The sequence below is a fragment of the Numida meleagris genome, chromosome 8, assembly GCF_002078875.1.
Source record: "Numida meleagris isolate 19003 breed g44 Domestic line chromosome 8, NumMel1.0, whole genome shotgun sequence".
Taxonomy (NCBI): domain Eukaryota; kingdom Metazoa; phylum Chordata; class Aves; order Galliformes; family Numididae; genus Numida; species Numida meleagris.
In genome coordinates, this window is record NC_034416.1 from 15164914 (window position 1) to 15190314 (window position 25401).

At 38.4% G+C, this 25401-nt stretch overlaps 1 long non-coding RNA gene across 1 annotated transcript in view; it reads left to right on the forward strand.

Moving 5' to 3' along the window:
• Positions 1 to 17303, forward strand: part of LOC110403281 — a 102125-nt gene extending 84822 nt beyond the window's left edge. The window contains exons 3-4 of the long non-coding RNA XR_002441605.1: positions 4674 to 4778; positions 15848 to 17303. This is a non-coding gene — a long non-coding RNA (uncharacterized LOC110403281). The remainder of the gene's footprint in view (positions 1 to 4673; positions 4779 to 15847) is intronic.

A 25401-nucleotide genomic window follows, 5' to 3' on the forward strand; every position in this document is an offset into this window, starting at 1 on the left:
AGGGATGAGTCCTACAGGGCGAAATGTTTTTCAAGAGTTTAAATTATTTGGGATGGTAGTTCCCACTGATGATCTGCTTCTAAAAGCTGATGCAATTCTACCCATAGAGTGTTCAAGCATGCACAGCCAGGGAAAATCTTGAACTCTGCTGAAGTGACTGGAGGTGTTAGCTGACAGCCGGCTGAACACAAGCCAGCAGTGTGCCCAGGTAGCCAAGAAGGCCGATGGCATTTCTTGTATCAGAAATAGTGCAATCAGCAGGACCAGGGAGGTGATTGTCCCCCTGTTCTCAACACTGGTGAGGCTGCACCTTGGGTGCTGTGTTCAGTTTTGGGCCCCTCACTGCAAGAAAGACATTGAGGCCCTGGAGCATGTCCAGAGAAGGGCAACAAACCTGGTGAGGGGTCTGGAGCGCAAGTGTTATATCGGGAATGGCTGAGGGAGCTGGGATTGTTTAGTCTGGAGAAGAGGAGGCTCAGGGGAGACTTTATTGCTCTCTACAGTGACCTGGAAGGAGGCTGTAGTAAACTGGGGTTTGGTTTCTTCTCCTGGGTAACTTCTGATAGGACAAGAGTTAATGGCCTCAAATAGAGCCAGGGGAGGTTCAGATAAGATATTAGGAAAAAATTCTTCTCAGAAAGAGTGGTGAGGTGTTGGAACAGAGTGCCCAGAGTGGTGGTAGAGTCACCGTCTCTGGAGGCATTGAGGAAGAGACTCAGTGTGGCACTGAGGGACGTGGTTAATGGGCATGTGGGGATGGGTTGATGGTTGGACTGGATGATCTTAGAGGCCTTTTCCATCCTTCACAAAAGTGGAACAGGCTCTGAAGCTTAGAAAACAATATCTTTAATAAAATACAAGCACTTAAAGGACAGCATTACTTAAAAACAATATATGTTACTAATCTCAATAGCTTCGAATAAACTCAGACTTTTACTACACAGATGTGTTAAGATGGCCCAAATGTGGCATCAGACAGAAGCTAGCCTAGAGAAGATTTCTCCTCTACTAAAGAATTATGTTCTAAATTCTCTCTATTTTTTCTCCCAAATAGTACTTCTCTTTATCATTTGGTTTTATCAGTAGGAAGTTGGTAAGTTTGGATCACCATTATCATGAAAAATGAAACTATGGTTAAACTTTTTGTCATTTTTGTCACCCAGAGCATCTCTCTGGCTTGGAGTTTGTATCTAAATCATCAGGTTTTTAAAATTTGTCTTCAGTATGATTTCAGCTGTACTTATAATGACTGACATGTCTTAGGTGAAAGACCTCTTGTCCCCAGCAGTGGTTAAAGTCAGAGCTGTCTTTTTTGAAATGTTTTCTTTTATGAGCTTTTAATCATACCCCAAGGACATGTCAGGTTCTCTCTCTTCTTCTTTCGTGTATATTCTTACACAAACACGTGCTGTGGAGGAGATGCTGACGTTTCTTCTCTTCTTATAATCAAAGCATACTTTCATTGTGGAAAGGTAGACTTAAAGTAAATTTAATATTATATTATGTAATAATTTAGTGAAGTGTGGCCCTCTTTTGATGCTGAAAAATCTATTTGTAAAATAAGAGCAAATAGGCACGTACAACTGCTAGAGCTGGTAAAGGACATGCTGGCAGTAAATCAAGCAGCGCAGTTCTTCTCTAAATAAATATTGAGTTTGTTAGTCGGATGGAGTTCATTTCCCTCTCTTAAAGTTATCTTTATGATGATTCTGTGAATTAATTTGAAGGCTAATGGGAATTTTTTTTTACTTTATACTTTGCCATTTTACTGAATGTTCTATGCCCAAAGCATCAATTAGTACATTTGCAGTTAAACCATTCAAAAGTTTTGTTATTTTTTTGTTGTTCCATTATTGTTCTCATAGATCACACCCAAAGCTTTCTTTGTTCTCATACAGCACAACCTGAATGCCCTGGAGGCTCACGCATTTCCAGAGGGAGTCTAACTGCCACTCTGTCCTTCCTTTAGTGCTCTAGCTAAGATATTGTCCTTTTTTGTTTCTGGCGGGCTTGGCTGCAAAACAGTAATGATAGCTATTGTGATGGTTGTTGTTTTTGTATTTATTATTTTTATAGCTCCACAGGCAAATAAATACATTTTTAAAATTAGGCAGAGACTTAGTATGTGGATCTCATTTAGAACACCAGGCTCTAAAATCGCCTCCTGTGAAACGTTAATAATGCCTTTGAATGGCTACGTATTGAATGACTGACTTTAATGTTTCTTTTTGCTAAGAGGAGCAAAGCTGCTCAGAGAGCTTGCAGTTTGTAAGATGTTTTTGAAATGTACATAGAAAAGCCCAGTAGTTGTATTTAAAATTATTTATTAATGGAGAAGTAAGTGAAGAAATGATATTTGGACTAAAAATTGTTTTCAGGAGGAAACTTCCTCCTTTCCCCCTGAAGCTTGTTTCTGAGTTTAAGGAGAAAAAGCAGCCTAATAAACCTCTAAAAATGTGTGAGGCTAAATTGCTGGTGTGGAGCATCAATTGCTTACTATATATGGAATGTTAGAAATCTACAAGTATGTCCTTATGTGAAGAGTAGTGGGACTTTTACTGTAAACGTTGTCTAGACTGCCTCTGCTTTGGTTCCATCTCTGTTCAGGTTAAAATGGATTCCCAATGCTCATGACAGCTTTCATCTAGAACATGTATCATCTGACTTTACCCCTAATAAAGCAGTAACGTCTGTCTGTCCTTTGTTATTTCGCAGGGTGAGGAAAGGTTGACCTACCTCAGCAGTTGAAAAGATCTTGATAACCTAGGAATGACCAGAAGTGCTTTAGAGCATAATGCAGAGACTAATATGAATGACTGTGCTCAGATTTGCTTAACCATGCTTTGTCAGCTGTGCTTGGTCTACCTTGGCTTCTCCACAGTCTCTTTGGTGCATCTACGTTGTTGGCTGCTTCTGATTTCTGGGAGGATGTAACGGGGCAGATAACAGAGAGATGTCTAGTCTTGTCCTTACAGGTGCTGTTAGCATGGAACCTAATCTCTATGCCATGCAACAAAATCACAGCTGCTTTCATTTTCAAGCAGCTCTCCGAGTAGGCTGTCACGTCTGAGTTGTATTGCCTTTGGCTAATCAGTTCTGTGAAACGCTAGACTGCTATAGACTAGGTAATCTGACTGTGCACTAAAGTTTGCTTTTGCGTGCACTTATGTGGATTCGGGTCCTGGGTAGAATTCAAAAAGAAGAATGTTATTTATATGGTTTCTCAAAAACTGGTCTGACTAGAAATTTGAATGGTGGCTTTCTATTTCTCTTAACTTCATTTTGACCTGATATTCCTTCTGTGTCTGGAGAAATGCTCTCAATGGATTGTTTATAGAAATGTTTCAGCAAATTCGTTCTCTAGAAAAGAAAGTTTAATAAAAGAAATAAAAATTGCCACCCGTTCCAGTTGTAAACATCAATTTAGACTTTGAAACCCCTCTGGCTGTCTGCAGGGCTCAATTAACAAATAATAACAAATAAATGCACTATTCATCCAAACTATCATTATGAAAGGAGCTCTTGGAAGCATATGATCATATAGCAACACCAAACACCACTGTTTGTATAGGCTTTAGATATATTTATTGCACTGAATAACAGCAATATATGCAATTGAACACAGATAATTATGAAGAGTTGCCTATTAAAAAATGTCTTTTAGATTCCAGTGGCCTAGTGTGCCTAAGGTCATGGTACGTAATGTTGCTTTTAATCCCAAGTTAAGTTTACATATACTTACTGTCCATAACAGCCAAAGAAAGAAAATGAAACAGGCTCCTCATCTCATGTGAACCTAGAAAATGCCAGCTCTCTTGGCCAGATTAGCTACTTGTGCAAATTACTGCTGGTCCACTTAAATCATTGGATCAGTGTCAGTTACTACCTGTAAGAATCTGGCCCATGGTCTTTTAAAACAGAAAATGAAATTCTCAGAAAATGTTTAAAGGTGTTCTGTGATGCATCTGGGATTTTTTGTAGTGTATCCCGAAAGAAAAATTATTAATTCAAGAATGTCTTATTTGCAGAAATAACCAAGTTATTCATAAGATGAGTTGTTTTGTTTTGTTGACTATTTGGTTGCTGCTTGCCCAGTACTACAATGCATAACCTCTGACTTTCTAAAAAATATTGCTTTTATGGTTTACTTTTATGTAGTTATTTATGTTTAGAGTGTTTGCCAGTCTCAAGAGAAATGAAATTCTTTCACTACCTTTTGTCTTGAAGCTTGAATTGTTTAGCATTATGTCTTGGTTGTGTTTGAGTATATTGCCGTATAATGGTTGTACTCTGTCAAGCATTCATGGGGCACAGAGTATGTTACGGTGGCATAAGAAAATAGTGCTAGGAATGTTATACGATAATGGCAAGATTTTTTACAGAACAAAGGCTTTTTGAATTCAAAGCTTAAGTAAATTGGCATAGTACTAGTAATCGGTGGACTATGTCTCTATATGAGAAGTAGTCACAGTAGCACTTTCAAGCAACTGTGCATACCTCACTGAAATCTTGTGGTAATTATTTTAGTCCTAATGTGATTTGACTAATAAATTTATACATGTTGAAATCGAATATGAAGAAATATGTTAAAAGCTGCCTACAACAGAATATGTGAACTCACTCTGCTAGTAAAGTTGAATTATTAATGGTTTAATTTCTTATTTTTTCCACAGGATTTCAAGTTCCAATTAAAACAGTGTTTGGGCCATTGCTTTGCCTGCCAGTGCTTAATCTTTTCCGAAAGCCTCATCACTTATCTAAAACAAAAGAAGAACGAGGTAAGGAGAGAAAGTAATAAAATGCAGTATAGCACATCTGTCAAAGGAACAGAAAGTAGCTTTAAAAAAAAAAAATCCAGGATCAATGACATTAAAAAATTTCACTGAGAACTAAATGTGTTCATGTTAAGCATCTTAATACTAAGGGTCTGTTACTACCATTATATTTGTGCATACACTGCAGGTTGGGTGGTTTGTTTGAGTGGTTTACTGTAGATGTAGCCACAGGATACAAATGACAAATAGGAGTAGCAGCACTGGAATTGCTAAATGAACCTCGCTGTACTGTGGAGACCTTTACAACATTGTTTGACATCTTGATGCTGAACTTACGAATGTAATTTACATTTCTGAAGTTGTTTCAAATTTAGTTTGGAGTCAGTCTAGATTTATGTTCTCCCAACATGTATAGTGTGATATTGGGTGCTGTATTAAGACTTCTGCGTTCCAGCAACTAGATCTACGATTCCCTTTGTTGCTGATAATGGATCTTTCTGAAATACCTGGAAGCGTCTTTTGCTGTGTCACTTAGGGTTGCAGTAATATCCAACAAGGCAGGCAGAACTAAAGGTGACGCAGAGGAGTAGTTGAGTGGATTTGGCTATGATGGGATAAGCAGGTAAGGGAGGTTTGGTTGGAAAAAACATGAGCTTTTTTTGAGTGTGAAAAGTGTAGCCTGCAGCGGCTACCTTTGTAGTCACTGCTGACATTAAACACATGAGAATATTGGAATCCCACTCTCATTTTCCCCATTCCCTTCTTCCTGCAGCTGTCAGATTTCTGCCATGGGTGGTCACGTTCAAACTAATACTAGCTGATGCAGACCAGGCTTGATGGCTACTCAACCTCCTTGTATGAAAACCAGCAGACTAGAAAGCCTTTTGGCTTCTCTGCTTTTCAGTACACAATGTCACAGATTTGTTTCAGGATTGTTGAACATATACCTTGTGTAGAGTCAAGAATACTGTTTATAATTTTGCTTTTCTAGCTGCATAAAGGATATCACAAAGTAGCTGGAAAAAAGTCTCGTGACATCATCAGAGCGTGTGATCAGCCATAAGTAAAACTGGTTTTAATAGGTGTATTTTTAAAATGTGTGTCACTGAGGGAGAGTTGTACCTCCACATACAACTGATAACATAGATTACTGTTATGAGCATTTCTAAAATATTTTCTATACAGTTGCTATCAGAAACTATTCTTACATATGAAGATTGTTCTATATGTGGTGTGAGAAATGCCAAATAATCTTGTGGTTCCTGAATCCCATCTTGCTGTAACTGTCTTACAGCACTATTGTCTTCTATCTTGCCCACCTAGGACACCATTTCTGCTTAAAAGCTGGGGACAGTCACAGGAAATCATTCTGACTGATATTTTATCTTTCTGAATTTGACTGAATCGTCCATTTATTGGGCAGTTACAAAACAGATCTCCTTGTATTGGTCTCTAAGACAGCAAAGGATAAGGGGATAAAGACATTTGTGTAATTAAAAAAAAATGACATGTCAGCACTGTGTATGGAAGGATAAACAAGTTATAAACAAGGCCCATTTTCCAAAAAAATACTCAAACTTTAAATTAACAATTAATGATGGGATTTGAAAAAAGTGCACTTGATCCATCTACAGCTCTTAACTTCCTTTAAGTGCCTTATAATTACATTTCAAAGCTATTCTTTCAGCCGATAGCTATCTGCTAGATATCTAGTGCCTTAAAGATTTTCTGGTATTTTGTTGTTTAAAACCCCAACTTTTCCACCTTTAAAGGTGGAATACGCTGCTAGTGAAGTACACTTAAATACTTTGTGCTGATGAGTGTGGATGGTGTTTTTAAAACACTGTACACTGAATCGGTGACTGAAATGAAAAGCATGCTGACAGTGTATGCAGTTTAATTGGGACCCCTATTGATACAGAAAATGGTCAAGGTTTTGTTGTAGTTTCTAGACTTATCTGATTACAATAACATGTATTTGTGAGTGGGATGTCTGTGTTTTTATCCCCTAATAATTTCATGTCAGTTAGGTCAGAACATTCCCCTAATAATTTCTGACCTAACTGACATGAAATTATTTTAGCCCAATGACTTTTATTAATGGGAAGATAGTTTGGAAAAAAAAATAAGTTCCTGACATACTAGTGAAAAAACATGGCTGTGCTGAGAAAAAGGATTTTTTAAAATGCCCTAAGGGAAGGCTGCTTAGTAAGCTCCTCTAAGACAGTCTACAAAAGAAAGAGACCTAATTAATGTGCCAAGCTTAGAGAAGTGTTTTAGTCAGAACCTGCACCTCTTATAGACAGGAAAATCCACAAAGGAGAAAATTTCTGAATGCAGGGAATTGTCCTGGGGTTGTGCTCTGGAAATCAAACTACCTTCCTGCCTCTGTGCACTGAACATCTTCCCTGTGGTACATGTTTCCTATTTCTTTATATGATGCTGATATTTGATATCAAAACCAGGGGATCAATCTTGCAGTGCTAGGAACATTTCTTTTCAGGTTATAGCTTTTGTGTTTAAGACCAAAGAGCATTATTGTACGTATGGTTGCCAGGCATAGTGTTTTACTGCTTATTATATTTGCAGTTTCAACTGTAAACAGCAAAAAAACCACAAACATTCATTTTACTTATGGGACAGCTTATTGTTCATATTGAATAGTAACAATCCTTATACCATGGACAAAAGAATTTGATTTATCTCTGTTATTAGGTATGCTAGGTATGTGATTAGGTAGCACTCTTATAAACTATGTCTTACATTGATACTTTATTAATTACTTTTAGCCTGTACAGTCAGGGAAGGTTTCTGCTGTGAAGTCCATAAGAACATGCAATATATGTCCATGCACACTTCCCAGCCTTTGCCAAGTCTTGATAGTGTTACATGCCTTTAAGATGAAATGTGGTTTCCTGGATAATTTCTATAATGCATTTTTAAGGTATTCATATTTTCAAGGTGCATTTGGATTTGCAAGCTATAAAAGATAAAGCATACCTTGCACTTTCTATTTGAGATATAGTACTGTTTGAAATGCTTGAGGGTTCTCCTCCATATAGTGGATGGTTCACTTTGAAGATCTTAAACATTCATTTCTACTGGTTCTCTTATCAGAGATTCTCTATTAATAATACTATAGTGAAATAGGAGACTGCTGGAAATCATAAGGAAATCAATGAAAAACACTTTGCAACAATACTGTTCTTTTCACTTTCGTTTTAGATTGTGAAAGCAATTTACTAACATTAATAAAGTGTTACAGTAAGCTCCTGAGCATTCAGTCCTAGCAACTTGCAAACTGAGATAAAAATGAGTAACAACTGCACTATAGCAGTGGAAACTTACCTTCCCAGTACTGGGCTCTGTTTTCTCTGGACCATCTTGGAGGTCCATGAAGCTTTGTTCCAAAAAATACTCATGAACTGCAGCTTGCCAGGACTGGAGTTCACTTTTTGAGAGAGCTTTGATTCTTTGCTCAGGGCGCTGGTCCTTAGAGAGCGTTCTGTTAACTTGATCTAAATTTTAAAGAAGTCTGAAGAATCATTGCGAAACAAACGTTCTAATGGGAGAGGAGATGTAAGTTCATTGAAACCCCCAAGAGTAAAATCATCATTCTAAAGACAGCATTCACCTGGTGAATGTATAGAAACTTTCTTAGAATGACTGTGTTCACTGTCTGTTCTACGCTGTAGAAAGCTAGACAAGTAATTGTGAATTAAGGACAAGGAGGGATAACCAGCTACTCGAACTATAAATGGCAAAGCCTTAGCTGTGTTTGACACGCTGTTCCTTTTTTTCTTTGTTTCTTTTTCACCCTGTTCTGCTTCAAATATTTTAAGTGCAGCATTTTTTACTAAAATTCTGTAGATTTTATTCAAATTTTAGAGTGATTTTTGCATGTTAATGTAGAACTAATCTATATTTACTTCTTCTAGCCAAGATGGCCTAATGTGGGATGGGAACTACTGAATTATCCATTTTCAGGAAGTGTCAAATCATGATGCTTGTGTCTCATTAACTTGTCACTTTGGAACCTTGTTCCACCATCACAGGCTACAAATGCACTAGCAGCATGTTGTAGTGATTCCAAAGTATATGTATAGAGTTGGTATGAGTTTGAGGTAGCAAAGTAGACAACTGTACACTGAATCCCATATTCTTCTCTACAACAAAATCTTTTTTGTGTCAGCAGCAATCCATAATGCAAAGGTGACATTTTTCGTGGTGTCCGGCACTACAAATCACATGCCATACCTTACCTTTTGAACTGTGATCTCATATCTTCCTTTTTTAACTTCTAGCAACAAAACACAGAAAAAAGAATTAAAACAATTCTTAGAGAGAACTTGAACTATCAAGCAGAGAAATGTCATTACTTCTTTAATTATGTACATGAAAAAAAAAAATTGCTGTTGAATTCCAGCAGTGCAATTTCTTAGTAATTCACCATGGAGACGGTTACTTGCAATCTTCCAGAGTTCTGTCCTTTAAGAAAAATATATCCTTACGAATTCAAATTATTTTACAATCTTTAAAGTCTCATTTTAGAAATCACTGATGTATTAACTTAATCATCTATCTGAGTTTGGTCTAGGAAAAGCACGCATGTGGTAGAGATGTTTCTAACTTCTTTCAATGTGTTTTATAAAGCAGTCAATCAGTAACAAGAAAGATAAAATGAGTAATTCAAAAGCTGCCAGTACTGACCAAGGACCAGAGTTGCTTACAGCATTAATGTATTTCTGTTTTCTTTCCCATAGACCATAATTGTACAGATGAAATGACTTCAAGAATAGATAAAGATGGTAGTTATTTATTATACCTATAGGTATAATAGTATGTGTTCTTAGTAGTATTAGAAGGATCGTGTGAGTACATTCTTTGATGTATTTTGCTGGCATCAGAAAGGTAATAAATGATTAAATATATAATGTCTTCTGCCTGGCATCTCTCACTTAGACTCCCACAACAGTGTTCACATCCTGTTCTTTCTATTGCTTAACTGGTTAATGTTTTCCAGCACGAGTGAAGCCCAAGCCACCAAACAGTAGCTTCCCAGTCTATCTGAATGCTACTGGGGTTGAATGCTGCCTTGCTTAATAGGAAATGAGCCCTAAATTGTCCTTCTCCTAAGCTGTCAGTGAACAGCAGAGCTAGAAATATCATATCACTAGAGAAACTCGAATCATTTTAGTCACAAGAGCTCAAAGGTCCCTCTTAACACTGGTGCAGTCCTGCACAGGCCTGCAGCAAGGTGGTAGTTTGAAGGTCTTCTGCTGAAATTGCTGAGTGTTTGTCTACATCTGAGCCTCACTGTACTCTAGAGTTGGGGCAGTGAAGCAGAGCACTATGGTGTTTTCTTTGTTCCTTGACAGTATATGGTCTCTAAATAGCTCCTGTCCAAGATTAACTTTGCTTAAGGCCACACAGAACCGCTTAATGTCCTTTACTGATAGCTTGATTCTGTTTGCAGCTAAAGCAAAGAAAATAGAACTTCAGAATTAATATTCTTATCACTTCTCTATGGGTGCAGCAACCTTTACTACGAATTCTACCCTCCATTCCCAGAAAATTTATTTGGAGATTCTCTTATGTAGCTCTACACTGGCATAATACGATAAAGTTCTGCCTCCAGAGATTTGGATAAAACTATTTTAGTAGACTGATCTCATCCTAATCCTTGTTAGACATTCTTCCAAGTCTTAAAACTACAATTGTAATAATCTCACAGTAATGTGGGTTTAGTACTTTTTTAAAAAATTATGTTTAATTTTAACTCAAGTAGCTCACTACTTGAAATAATAGGTGCTGCAGGTCAGGGAGTGTGTAGGTGGGAAAAGGTGAACTGTGGTAACCCAACGTTGCCTTGGCGGTACTGTCCTTCATGCTGAAAAATCTAAAGAGGTATCAAATATGGAAAAAACTTTTATGAAAACAAATGAAAGCAGCATGTGTAAGCTCTTAATTTAATTACTGCAGATTTATTTTGATTTGTATCTGAAACACAGCAGGCAGAAGAGAGAGAAATTGTTTGCTAGAATAAAAATAGATCATTCCAATGCACAGTATTTTCCATTAAGCTCTCTGTAGGCTTACAAGCTGGAGCGCTCCTGCATTTTCTACTCCATCATTTAAGGTTTTACATTGTATTTTCAACATCCAACAAATTTCAGGATAGCTATATTGGTTATTTCGACAGCAGAGTTGCCTGTTGCTTGTAATGTGGAGAAGGAAAGGGCCAGCAACTGAAGTCCATCTAGATGTCAGGAGATTACTCTCCCTGGCATTTCCAGAACCATCCTTGGAGGGATTTGTTATCCTACCCCCCAGTGTCAGCAGAGCTTTCAACTGCATAGATCCAGACCCATGACACTCGCTCAGCCCCTTAGTTTGGAATGTACAAAACCTGCAGTTCCCACACAGAATCTGCCCATAGGATTTCTGTATGCATGCAGGCTGTCTGTCTAAGTTGGAATGGAGAACTTCAAGCTTTTACCAGAGTTCAAGCAACAGCACCTGGTCATCGGCATGCTGCCACACGTTGCTCAGTGCTGTGCCACCCCCAGCTTCGCCCTAGGACAATGCTGCTCATGTTGCCTACTCACAGCACTTGGAGAATCTCTACCAGGAATCTCATGGCGGGAGAACTCCTGGGAGCCATCAGCTGCTAGAGAGCAGAAATGAACTTCTAAAGTAAAGAAAGGTTGCTTGCCATTTGAAGTTGTTCTTTGAGGACTTGACAGATCCACATTTCTTTCCCTTTCCCTTCTCAGTCTCTTTCAAGTGCAGTTAGCGTTCCCTATCCAGGAGCAAGAGACTGGAATAACTCATTGTTGGTGTAGAAGGGCATGTGTTTGTCCTGTTAGAAAGAGTGGTGTGAGGAGCTGTTTCATTGCAAATCACAGATTCCAGATAAGTAACTGCAGCCTTTTATGGTGCCCATGATGCATCAGGTATGTATCAGGCTTGAAAACGGTGCAGTGAAGTAGGAGAATTCCAATTCATATATAAACAGCTATAGCCAATAATACTGCATGGACATTTTAAAAGCAATTTGGAAATGGAAATACAGAGAGATCAGGGGAAAAGATTGAATTATAATTCAATGATCCCATATTTATAAATTATCTAGTATCTATAATACTTGAAAATAGGATGTATTTGCATTAATAATTCATGGAAAGTTCACAGAAGGTAATTTATTAATAATACAGTGTCATCAATATGGATTTGCTCAATTCCTATTCTGTTGAGCTTACTGGTCTGTTTTATTACAGCAGCAAGGAACACTGTTTTAAAGAACTGTGAAAATACACCTATTACCTTGTTTTCAAAATGAAATGTAGAGATGTTGGCGGAATACAAAGCTTCAGTTTGAGGTCAGGAGTAACTACAAACACAGAATTAAGAATACACTCCTGCTTAGATGGACACTAAGGGTCACTATGCAGGAAGATACTTGAATTCAGCATGTGCTTACATTTGCGTCACGCCACTAAAATCAGTGGAATTACTCTTATACTTACTGGTATAATTATACAATTAAGACACTTACTTAAGTGTTCTGCTTATTCAGAGCCAAAATACTTGAGTACTCTATAGAGGCAAAGCCTATTGCATCAGAAATGTGCCATTTGCAGCCTACTTACCAAACTCTTCAGTATTCCATCAATAACTTCAGCTGTTTCCTGTATAAACTAGCATTGTCCCTACGAAGTTGTGGTTTACAAATTGTACTCTTTTAACAGTAACATTTAGTAGGGTAGGGCTAATTGTTTATTTGCATTCTGAATTTTTTCTTTCTCCCCTGTCCCCTGTCCTCCCCCCAGATAAATTTCTCAAGTTGCTCTACTCAAATATTGCATCTGAAACCATTTGTTGTGGAGCAGCAAATCTGGATGCTTTCAGGAAGAAAAGCCATTATCTGATTAGTGCTATTGCTGAAAAGGCTGGGATTGTAGTTCTTAGGAAAGCAGGACTACACATTCCCCTGAGAATGTTTGAAACAAACATGCGCCAAATAAGTAATTCTGTCTGATGATTTCTTTTAAGCACTCTAACAAGTGAAAAATTGATAAGAAATAGAAGTAGTGGTATGGTTTGATTAGGTTCATATCCAGAGCTGCATGTTGTAGCAGCACAGGTGATTTTTCATTAGTCTGCTGCCAGGGATGATGCCAGGCATACTGCTGGCTATCAGTTTCTACTGGTTGTGCACATGTGTACAGTCCACCTGCTCCAGTATTGTTTGGAAAAGCAGATGGAACAGTTCTGTTGAACATAAATACCTAAAGGTAGTATGCAAAGATGACCGAGCCAGGCTCTTTTCAGTGGGTACCAGTGCCAAGACAAGAGGCAACAGGCACTAACTGAAACAGAGGACATTCCCCACGAACTCCAGTAAGCAGTCCTGTACTATATGGGTGATACAGCACTGGCAGAGAGACTGTGCTGTTCTCCCTTCTAGGAGATGGTCAGAAGCTTCTGTACATGATGCTGGACACACTGCTCTGGGTGGCACTGCTGGAGCAGGAGTTGGAGCGGATCAGGTGGACCAAGAGGTCCCTTCCAACCTCTACCGTTCCGTGATTCTGTATGATATTTCATTTACAGAATTGGCATGCAAACTTAAAATACAATGGGTTTTTACTTTGTGATCGATCACCTTGTATGGTCTTTAGAAATCTTTCTAGCAAAGAGTTGCTGATCTTCAGGCATCTCTATTTTTATTTGTTCCCTTACCAGTTCTCAGCCAATGAACAAGAACATATCGTATTGCAACTTTCTTTGCAATTCATTCCTCATAAAACAATCTGTTCTCTTAGTGGCACTTGTTATTAATCAAGGTTTTCTCTCTGCATTAGAGTCGTTGGCTCAATCACTTCAGTAGGTATAATCACTAACTTTTTTGCAGTACACTAGTGAGTAGGTGCTCATATATGTCTGTCAAAGGGATACATTTAGCGTTGCTTTGTAATTTCAGTGAGAACAGTAATGGTTGAAATGTGATCACTTTTTTTTTTAAACAAAAAAAATTACACATTCCCCACAGAGAGAGAAGAGAGTAAAAAGGATGGAAATTTCCAAACTCCATTTATTTTTGTATTATTGAAACATTCAAAAGTACAAGGGAATGCTTCTTCAGAATCAATCATTTCATAATGTATCTGCAGAGACAGTAGACTTGCGTTACTCTAAAGAGAATGTGGAAAAGGCTAAAGTATCAATTTGGTATAATAGTGCATGTATTTGCAGAGTACAACACAAAAATTCTCGCTCTAACAAATGAAATGGAGAAGGGAGATGGAGGTTGCATATAGATATAATATTCCTTATTGATATGGTATTGTTTTCCCTGCTTCTGCCTGAATTAAACAGAGAGAAGAGACAGATGAGATGCAATACGTCACTAGTTAGATATTGATGATATATTTTAATGCAGGAATGTAACTTCTGAGATATTAGGAAAAAGAAATTGAGAGAGGCTCCAAAAATGAATCAGTTTTTTTCGTGTAAGTCCTGCTTGTTCTCCAACACTTGGAGACCGTACTGACAGGCTACTTTAAAACCAAGATGAAGGACAGAAAAGAAAGAAAGAGACCATTCAGAAGTAAATGTGTGGCTACATATCTTGTTCTCAGAATTGGTCAATTGGTTATCTCATGTTTTCCCTGATTTTTTCTGTTACCTTTTTCCTGATTTCCACTGATGGCTGCACTTTTTTTTTTTTTTTTACTTTTCCAGACTTCACGTACTACCTGCTTTTCCTTCCTACCTATTTATACCTACGCCTTTTGGTTTTCATGCTATACTAAGGGTAAACTCTGTCTTTTCTTTGTTCTCCTGTCTTTCACCTTGCTTGACAATTGTTTTGCAGAGATCTGATGAGAAATCTTCCATTCCCACAATTCCCAACATTATTATTTTTTCCTCTTCAAATGATTCTGCACCATCACAGGATTTTACTGCATCAGATTCCAGCAGTTAAAGCACCTTCCAAAATCCCGATGTCATTCATCTTTATCTCTTAGCTCATTTGATCTACCCTGCTTACTCTTTGCTTATTTTCTCCAATTAGGTTTTCATCTTTGAAGCCTTGCTTCTTTTCTCAAACAATTTCATATTTCTTCAGTAGCATTCTCTTTATCATTTTCTGTTCCTGCTCTCTGGAATATTCTTCAGAACCATCACAATCCTCCTTACACATTCAGATACTCGCATCTATCCAGACTTGTTAGATGATAGCTGGTTCTGAAAGAGATGCACTTCCCTCTTCCACCGGGCTATGCCTGCCCCACTGCGTGCAGCTGTGAATGGGACATGAAGGCAGTGCCCAGGGCAGCCCATGCACAAGGACACAATGCTGCTGCTCAGGGCTTCTCTGCCCCATCAGCTCTGAGCAATCACTGCTTCATCCACACACAAACAGCTTCAAGCTATTGCTCAGATGGTGACTACTGCTCGTGCTGTTTGTAATATTTCGGTTTAGTGCTGTGATTATTGATGCTGTTAGAATATAATTTCTTAATAGTGATGCTGCTGTGATAGGGCATGGTGGCTCATCAAATCCCATGCCTGGTCTTTTGTATTCCTTTTAGAAAAGAAAGAAAATCTTTGAGTATACATTTAATTTTGGTGCAGCATGGATCATTATGTTGTGTAACCACCATTCAGAAAATGGTTACTATATAGAGCCTGATGGGGTTTTGCCTTGGAAAGTTTGTGGATGCATTTTGTCCCTTCGGAGGCATACCTGCTCATGCAGGGCAGCTCTGGGCTGGGCGAGCTCAGTGAAACCTGCCCCTCCGCAGCACCAAGGGGCCTCTTTGTTAGTGGGTGATTAATGTTGATTAGCAGGGTGATGACAATCCTAATTAGACTCTGAGGGAACCTGGGGAGCAAAACTTTGCAGCTGACTTGCAAAGCTGGACTAATTAGAAGGGCACTGCAGCGCATTAGGATGGTACTCTGCTGTCTGGGTAAAAATGGCTCCTTGCTGCTGTAGCTTTTGACTTGTGTGGTTTTTAATGAAGATGTTCTTAATGAGGAACAAAATTTTCCTCCTGTAGGGATTTCCTTGGTTTGGGGAGGAGAAGGACGGCAGATGTCAGAAGACCCAGCCAACCCTGCCCTGTATGCCCTCTTCGTTATCTGTGCCGCATGGTTAGCTGAGTGATGCAAGGGCCAGGGCATCAAATTACTAATGAGTCTGAGACAGTTACCGTTATTTTAGAAAAATGCTAAAAGCTTTTAATAATGCTGCGAGAAATGAACCTTTTTTGAGGTATGTGATATTCTGCATTTTATAATTTATCTCTGTGTAGTTTCTAAGAAAGTTAATGAAGTTACAGAGTAATTAAACCACGTCTCTTGCAGCTTTGTTGGCTTCCTGTATATATGAAACAGGCATTGATGTACTAGATGTTATCTCTTATGGAAGAGGTGCAGAATATTTTAATAGCCATTGTGCAATTATATTTTGAGTTACATAACTAGTGGGATTTATTGGTTTTCTTGTATTTGCTTTGTTTTCATTTGTGTCTAGTTTGGCTTGTATAAATCTACACAATGTAGTGGTTTAATTGCCAACAGAATCCAGGCTGAAAGCCAGCTTTTAAGGAGTACTAGTCTAATGCCAAAGTAATGTAGTGCCTGAATCTGGTGGGAGGAGAGGAGGATGCAGGAAAGAGTGTATGGGCTGTGGCTATAAATTACTGAGTTCTGTGTCTGTCTGTTGGAACATCATGCTGTAACTGCAAAAATCAGAGGAAAACTGTACTTTCTAGATTATTGTGTTTTTTTTTTCTTTTTTTTGTATTCAGTGTTATTCTAACAGGTCACAGAGAAAGAACTTGTCCATTTCAAACTTTAAGTAAAAATAAGCATACGTGAAATGGGTTGGAAAGGATTTTTAAGGAAGTAGCTCCAGCCCTCAGCTGCAGGTCATATCATCTGCCAGATGATTTCAGAAGCAGACCCTCTTCTCAGTTTTCTGCTGCAGTACTTTTTCATTGAAACACTAACTTATTTCCTGAGGAGTTGGTTTTCTCTTCCATGATGAAGCATTTCTGTAATTGCAGAGCAGATTTACTATGCAGAGTCCTGTTAGTAGACAGCTAAAAAGGCCATTAAACTACAGTTCCTGAAGATCACTCCTGTGCCGTGTCAGAAACATGTCAAAGATGCAGCCTCCCCCCCACAAAAGCACAAACGAGCTTAGCTGAGATTTGTTGGAAAAATTAAACTGGGGGGGGTAAGTCAACTGTGGGTTGAAAGAACGTGAAGTATTCAGTTTAAAATAGCCCATTCTTTCCCAAAGAAATGCATTGCTTCAGTTATAGGTAGTATGGATATGCTTATCTTGATAAACTTAATTATTTCATGTAGTGTAATGAACGGTCTTTTTCGTACTTTAGAAAATCTTCTATATTGATACATATGATGTATAGAGTGGTATATTGAAATATCGTATGTTATATATATGATGTAAAGTGAGAAGGTGTTCACAGTTGGAGAAAAGATGCATTAAATAGTCACAAAATACGAAAGGACACATGGTATTATTCTTAAATGATCTACAGTAATGATATACTCCTCCTACATCCCTCTAGCTATACCTGCATCCTCTGCTCCCTTTTCTTCTTTCAAGTGCCTCTATACCAACACATGCAGCACAGAGTATAAACAGGAGCAATTAGGGGTCTGTGTGTGGTTAGAGGGCTACAGTGTCACTGCAGTTACAGAGACCTGGTGGGATAGTCCATGTGACAGGAATGCTGCCACGAATGGCTATGTGCTTTTTAGGAAGGACAGGGCAGGGAGGCAACATGGTGGAGTTGCTTTTTATGCGGGAGAATAACTGGAATGTATCAAGCTTTGCCTCGGGATCAGTGATGAATGAGTGTTGAGCTAATGGGTGAGAACTAAGGGGCAGGATAATTTGGGTGACACCTTTGAGGTGTTTACTACAGCCACCTGAACAGGAGCAGGAAGTTGAGGGGGCATTGTACAGACAGCTGTAGCATCTCCAGCATGAGGAAAGACTGAGAGACCTGGAACAGTTCAGCGTGGAGAAGAGAAGGCTGAGAGGGGATCTTATCAATACATATAAATATCTAATGGATGGGTGTCAAGTGGATGGGGCCAGGCAGTTTTCTGTGGTGCCCAGAAAATGAGCAAGGGGCAATGGGCCCAAACTGAAACATAGGAAGCTCCATATGAACATGTGAAAAGGTTTCTTTTCTTCAGCAGAGCACTGGAACAGGCGACCCTGAAAGGTTGTGGAGTCTCCTATGGAGAGGTTTTAAACCCACCTGTGCTTTCCTGTGCAACCTGCTGTAGGAACTGCTTTGTAGAGGTTGGACTTGGATGATCTCCCAATGAACACTGGCAAACCAGTGCTTAAGTTTGATGCTCTCAAGAGGTCTCAATAAGGTAGATGTTGAAGAAGGTGAATCCTTCTTCCATCCATGTGAAAATAGCCACATTACTTTTGTCTGGAGTTGTTCTAGGCTTCCAGTGAAGAAGAAATATAAACACATGGAATGTGTGATTTGCATCCTTACCAAATTCATCGGCTTTCTTAAAATACTGAGCAGAATTTAGTGCTCAGTTTAAAACTGCTATTTCCGTAATTGTTTAAAGGCCAACTGGTGAGGCACTAAACAAAAGCTATCGTGTTCGTAAAGCAAAAATCATTTGCTGTAACAGCTTCTTGCTATTTTGTGATGCAGGGGGATGGGAAGGCTTTGAAACCTACTCTATGAATCATTCCCAACATCTTGTGTTACGTGAATATTATTTTTAAGTGTGCAACTATGCTATTAGAGCCTTCTGTGATTTAGAGAGAGCTTTCAGAATACTAAAAAGTCATTATTTACTTTCTTACAGTCTATTAGTGCAGAACAATCCTCATGCAGGCTCTGCAGTGGCGGGGTTGATTGGTTCTCAGTGGACTTGTCTTGTTAATAGGAGGAAAGAGGCTCTTGCTGATATTTCTACTCCCGTCCGGAACATGACTCCTCTAGACAGCTAATTGTATTGCATTTGAACTTTCCCTCTGATGTGGCAAAACAAACATCCTTAGACCTCTACATTAAATAATCACCTTCTCTTCATAGGTGTCAGTGCTTCCACTGCTTACCAAACAAGAAGTCTCAGCCTTGGTCGCCGAGATGGGTCATCTTCCTTTCTCTCGGTGAAACCCCAATGTCAGAGAGATGGGAATGCCTCTGATCTGGGCCAGGTTGGGAAGCTGTGCTGGGTCTCATCATTTTTTCCTTCCAGACTCCTTGTGTGTTTTCCTAGAGCCAGCAAATATTTACAAGATGGGACTGGATTGCTCTCTCCTAAAAAATGGAGTGCTTAATGCACTCTGTCTCATCATTATTTAAACTTCAGGGATGCTCTGACACAGGGCTATACAATGAATGTGAACTGTAAGAAAGCTTTTCTGCTGCAGTTCTAGCTCTGCATCTGGGAATGAGTGAAAAAGTAGCAATGCAGAGGCTGTGTTTACGTGCAGTTCCTTGTAATTTTACTGCCAGTGGCTGTTTATTGAACTCTAAATACACATGTAACTGCTATCTGTCAGCAGTGTTAGCTGAAATGGCAAGACAGTGCATGTCAAGCCCTGTCAGGTAATGTAGGTTCTCATTAAGATTTAAATCATTAAAGCTGTAGTTTCACTTATGTTTTATAAACTGATATCCATTAAAGAAAACCAAGACTTTTGTTAGCTTGACTGCACGTTAGATAGCAGCAAAAACAAGAGCCCCATTCAATCTCTGTTTAGATTACCACAGTTATGAAGTGGCGGTATCTATTAGCTTCTTTTTGGGTTGGCTTATAAATATTAACTGATGTGTAGGTTACGTCTGAAATTATACAGTGAAAAAGAGTTTAAGGAAGAACTGGGCCATTTTCATGTACTCCAGAGACATGGAAAATTTTTCAAGAATGCAAGTTTGTGTTACTCCAGCTTGTCTGTACTGTAGACATAGCCAAAGTGTTCTTCTACCAGTGTTGATTTTGCTGACAAATGCTGTTTTGGTTAGTCTAAAGATCCATCCTTATTCTTTACTTCATATTTCCTTCATACATGGTTTCTGGGTCGTTTAAAATAATGTGAGTGTTATATATTTTAGGAGGACAATTGGAGAGGCATACGTAACTGATGGTATGAGTTGGTGTGCTTCTTCAATGTGACAGCCAAGCAAGGACCAGCTTTTGTAAGAGTGTGTTATTTCAGTGTGTTTGTAACTTTTAATGAATGGAATAAAACATGACAAGATAATTTTGGGTGTAACTGTGGAAGGGAGCCATGAGTTTAGGTTTTGATCTGAATGATAAATGGGGCATTTTCCATCCAATTTTTCATGGTTTGAGTGAGAGTTATGTGGATAAAAATGATTTCAACAAACAATGTAAAATTGGTGGCGGCCATTTATAATATGAACCACTAACAATTGAATAATAGCTAGTTTATTTTCTCCAGGGTATAGTATCTAGTTTATGAATGCACTTGTACTTCATAAATCATTCTCAAGAGCAAAAGGGAGAAAAATGAAAAATCCATTTTCCTTCAGCCCCCAGGGCCTTTATTTAATTTTTAATGAAATAGAGAGGATACTTCATCAATGGCAACAATAGAACATTTTCAATGCCCATCGTTGAAAACAAACAGAAACAAATCTTAAACCACCACTAAATATCCCCATCCCACAGCCCAAAACAAATACAGCAAAGGAGCTGCCTTGAGACATGAAGCAGATTTTAAATTGAATAGATTTTTGAAGCATTTAGAGATTTGACAGTTACTTAACTTGGGTGTGAGATGTGAGATGTTCTTACCTAGCAGACAGTAGAATAAACTCAGTGTTAAATGTTTATGTGATTTTTAGGTGGTGTAATACTTCAGAGCACAAGTGTATTAAGGCTGCGTATTTTCTTTTTGGTTCTGGCTTATGTGAGAATGGGAGCTCTGGAATCAGAAAAGCTCTTCTTGAATATGACATTTGTCCTTCCATTATCTTAAACATTGACTATAAATCTCTGTGTATATCATAGGACAGTGTTATTTAAAATTTAAATAAGGGAATTCTGCTGGGTGCAATAATGTAACATGCTAATACTGTGTGAGTTCAGAAAAAGATTTTTCTCCTGTTGATTTAAGAGTCAGCTTTCTTAGTCTGAGGCATGATAGCATCATGAGATAATCTAATTTAGCCTCATGTATATCAGAGGTTATTGTATTTTACACTGTGTACCCTTGTATTTTATTTTGCTCACACTGATATTACTGAGCTCATCATCCATGGAAACATCTGATTCTGATTTGAAGACATCACGGGGGGGGGGGGGGGGAAGTGGGAGATTTTGTGTGATGGGGGAGAGAAGGTGTAAAATGTCTTCCAAAGAATAATCATCCCTAAAATATGTACCTTTTTTCCAGGTTACATTCTTCCTTTTTGAGTTGCTTCCTAGATTCTGCTTTGCTGCCGGATTTACACACTCTTCAGTGTTATTGATTTTCCTTTGATGAACTCTTCTAAGCTCAGACCAATTCTCAGTCATTTCTTTCATAAATGTCCGTAGTTTCACATTTTCCTAATGTTCTCAAATGGTGTGTTTGTTCCATTAAATGTGAATGCCAGGCACAGGTTCAGTTGTTTGATATCTGTCTCGCCCTATTTCACTGTAGTAGAATTAGTAGAAGAAGGAAAGTCATTGTGGCTTTTCTTGCAGAAAATAGGAAATCCCGCTGGTAAATTTTTAGCAGGAGAACTACCTTTGTCATCGAGTAATCATGTTACTGTTTTGCTTTCAGTGATGTTCATCTATTGACAAAACTCTCTTACTTTCACTAGGAAGTCTCTCAGTCCATGTCACAAACTTTTATTTAAAATGAAAGAAGGAAGATCTCTCATTCTCAGTCTAATAGAATATATTTCTGAGAAATTTTATACTACAGCCATTACTAATTTGATTTTCAGTGCATCATCCAGATTGCAAATAGGTGGTTTTCAGAAGCTCTATACCAACTAGCTTCTAGAAAGCAGGTGGAGAATCTAAATAATCTCTGCATAAAGCTCAATCAACATTATATATTACTGCATCATAAAGCACCAATTAAAAATAAGAATTGGGGTTCAATTTAAATTAATGATCAGTGTGAAATTCAGTCAAGACTAATGCTCATCTTTAGCACTGTGCTGTCTCCTTTAAGTATTTCAGCAAGTACTTCTTGTACTGTCTGCACTGTAATACCTAAAACAACTGTTCTGGAGCATAAGTGAAGTTGCTACTTTTCATTGTCCAAGGTAAAGATTTTAAATTTGCTGCCACTTATGACTGATGACAGTGGTATTACTAAGCTTTCCTTTTTGTTACTAGAACTTACTGCTGATCATTTAATTTCCTCTTCTAGTGCGCTTTCTGTAACACGTTGCTGTGTGTGGTATTACCATGCCACTTCATGCCAACTGTATGTAGAAGTTGCATATTCAATTGTAACAGACAGGACAGAGTCTGGGAAAATGAAAGTATGGAGCAGCAGCTTGAAGAGCATCTGAAAACACTGTGACAGAATGCAGAGTTCCAACCTAGCTGTGCATCACCAGCAAAGTGAGTCTCTGCATAGCAAGCCTAAATGTTCTTTCCATCCATCGGCAGATGAAGCTCTTCTAAGAGTGTTTTTTCTCATGCACAATAATTAGTTCTTTTTCTGCCTTAGATGGCAGTTCAGCTAAATTTTTATTGCTTCATGTGCTCATGGCTCATTTATTGTTTTATTTTTCTTCTCTGTTTGCTAGATTTATTACCTTTGCATGAAATAATTCTTCCGAGATAACTGCTTACTTCCACAGAGGCTTCTTCAATTTGAAGTTGTTCTGCAGTTTTGGTTCCTGTTACTCATAAACAAAATACCACTGGCAATCCGCATGGCTTCTGCCAAAAGGTGCAACTGTGAGAATTAGAAGAAAACTCAGCATGAAGAAAACCATCTAATTTCATAAGTTCTCACATTTATAACTTCTCTTCAAAATTAAACTTCTGTGAATACCATTTTATTTCTAGACTAAAAATTCGAGGTTGCTTGGGGTTCTTGGTCTGCATTTTCAGAAGAGATCTGGCAGGATGCTCAGTGTTCTGAAGAGCTCAGCTCTCACATGTTCTTCTAGTTTGATATATGGACAGATTTTCAAAAAAATAACAACAGGTTAGCAGTATAAAGCAAGGAAACATTTTGCAAAACAAAACAAAAAAAAACCTTCTCAAATTCTATGTAAAAATCTTATAGCAATAGGGTATGCAGTTCTTGTATGCTTTCATTGTGCAATCTGACCTCTTCTAGGAGGTGCTTACGTTAGAAGCATAGCTATTAGATAAGAGAGACACAATTCTCTGTGGGGCACTTTAAAATTCAGACCAGCCTGCTTTTATAACTTAGTGTTGTCTTAAGCTTGGTTGGCAAAGAGTTCTGCGTGGTTTATCTATAAATAATTGAACTGCAAATAAACCTGTTGTCACCTGAAGTACATGGTAACCTTAATAATAATGTTAGGAATCGCCTTAGTGTGGGGAAAAACAGATGAGATGCAAACATATTCCCTAGCAACAATGCAGATACTGAGTTACATGAGCAATTGGATACCGCTCTTGTCACAGATATTACATTTCTCTGTATCACTGAAGATCAGCTAATTAAAAAGGGCATTTAGCCAGAGGAATTACTTTTATGAAATCACAGATATGCTGTAAGCAAACAGAAAGAAAAAGTAATAAAGCTTAATTTACTTATGAACACTCTAATCCATCTGCTATACCAATGTATCAACATTAAGATTATCCAGTATTATTGTAGTATACCTTTTTTCAAAGTATGTTCCACTCAAAAATAGTGAAGATTAGAATTTAGTACTGTGGAATGTGACTATGAGAAACAAATTCAAATGATGATGAAATAATCATTGCGTTTAATTTCCAAAGAGCAGTAGTTAATATGACAGTGCTCAGGCATGCTTCATTCATTTGTGGATGGAATTAAAGAAATTTCTTATCATTTTAATGCTGCATAAAGTAACTTCCATGTCCATCCTCGTGGACAAGTGATTCTCCTAGATAGTGCTGATGAATTTCTTATCTTCTCCAGAAGGAAGGGAGTAAGAAGAGCGGAGGACAGAATGACGACTTTTTCTCTCCTACATCTATCAGCATTTCTGTAACTGTGTGAAATTCTGCCTGAGAGCATATTTAAAATGTGTGTATGTGAACCTTAAAAGGTGGACGCAAAATGACTTCTGACTGCAGATCATGTAGGCAGAGCTCTGCAAATCATTCCATTTATAGTTCTGTTTCAGCTTTTTGTCTTCCAATTTTTAGAAAACTAGATCAACCAAATCAAACTAGTTGGTACTTTTTCCTTCATATGTCATTATATGGAAAAAAAAATGAAAATATCTGATCTAATAATTTTGCATTCTGCTTTTTTAGCATTTTGTAACTCCCTAGTGAAAGTGAACAACAAGGTATGTGCACTAAGATTCTTTTGTGTATGTATTCTTTTTTGTCCTGCGAAGCGGCACTGATCTGGTACATGGGATGAGTTCTTCAGCCCCAGCAGAACTGATAGGTATTTGGAATCTTTACCAGAAATCGGGAACGGAGATTTTATATCCACTTCTTGCACATATTGCCTTGAACAGGTGTTTGCTGCCTGATGCCAGGAAGCAGTTACTTATCCACTCACGTATCCATATGCAGCGCAGCACAGCACCCTGGCACTTGTCAAAAGAAAGTCCCATCTCTCTCCAACGAGATGGTTGCGGCTGGTGAGAAGCCACCCTCTTGTGAAGATGCCAGGCAAACGATATAATTGCTCTGTACCTTTAGTTTAGCAAGCCCTTCTGCCTAATTTTTGAGGGTGGGAGTAGTTCTCTCTTCAGCTACTCGCTTCCTTGGCCTCTTAAAGTAGCACATTTGATCCATGACAACATATGTTGACTCCAGTTTTTCGCTGAAGATAGAAACTTCGTGTGAAGCTGGTTTAAAAAAAAAAAACAAAAACCTAATATTGTCCTGATTTATGTTTACACTGTGCTCCATAAGCACCTCTTCAGCTTCTGCATTTGACTTCAGTCAGTTATCACAAACATGAAAACCATTACTGCGAACTGCTGGCTCTGACTTGAGCCATTTCCTTAAATAATTTTATTGACAGTTCTCCTGCTGCTGTCGCTGACTTGCAAATACCTGATTTATGGAGAAAAACACCCTTTCACGTATGTCTATCAGTAAATTTTGCCTCTTACAGTACTGTGAGTAGTCTGCTTTTCACACAGATGGGTACGAGCTGAACTAAGCTCTGTGATGTGTTCAAAGCCATGTGATTAGGAAAGCAGAAATGAACAATTTACAGTGAAGCATTTTTTTTTCTAGGAGAGGCATAGGGGGAAGAAGGAGTAGGGATGTACAAGGACTACTCTGAGAGTGATACCTCCTATTTTATGATGTTGGCCCACAACATCAGAGGTGGATGTTGGTGGTACGGCAGTAGAGGTTGAACCTTCCCACCATTATCCCATTACATTGTGTGGCCGTGTGACAGATGGCAGCAGAGGGG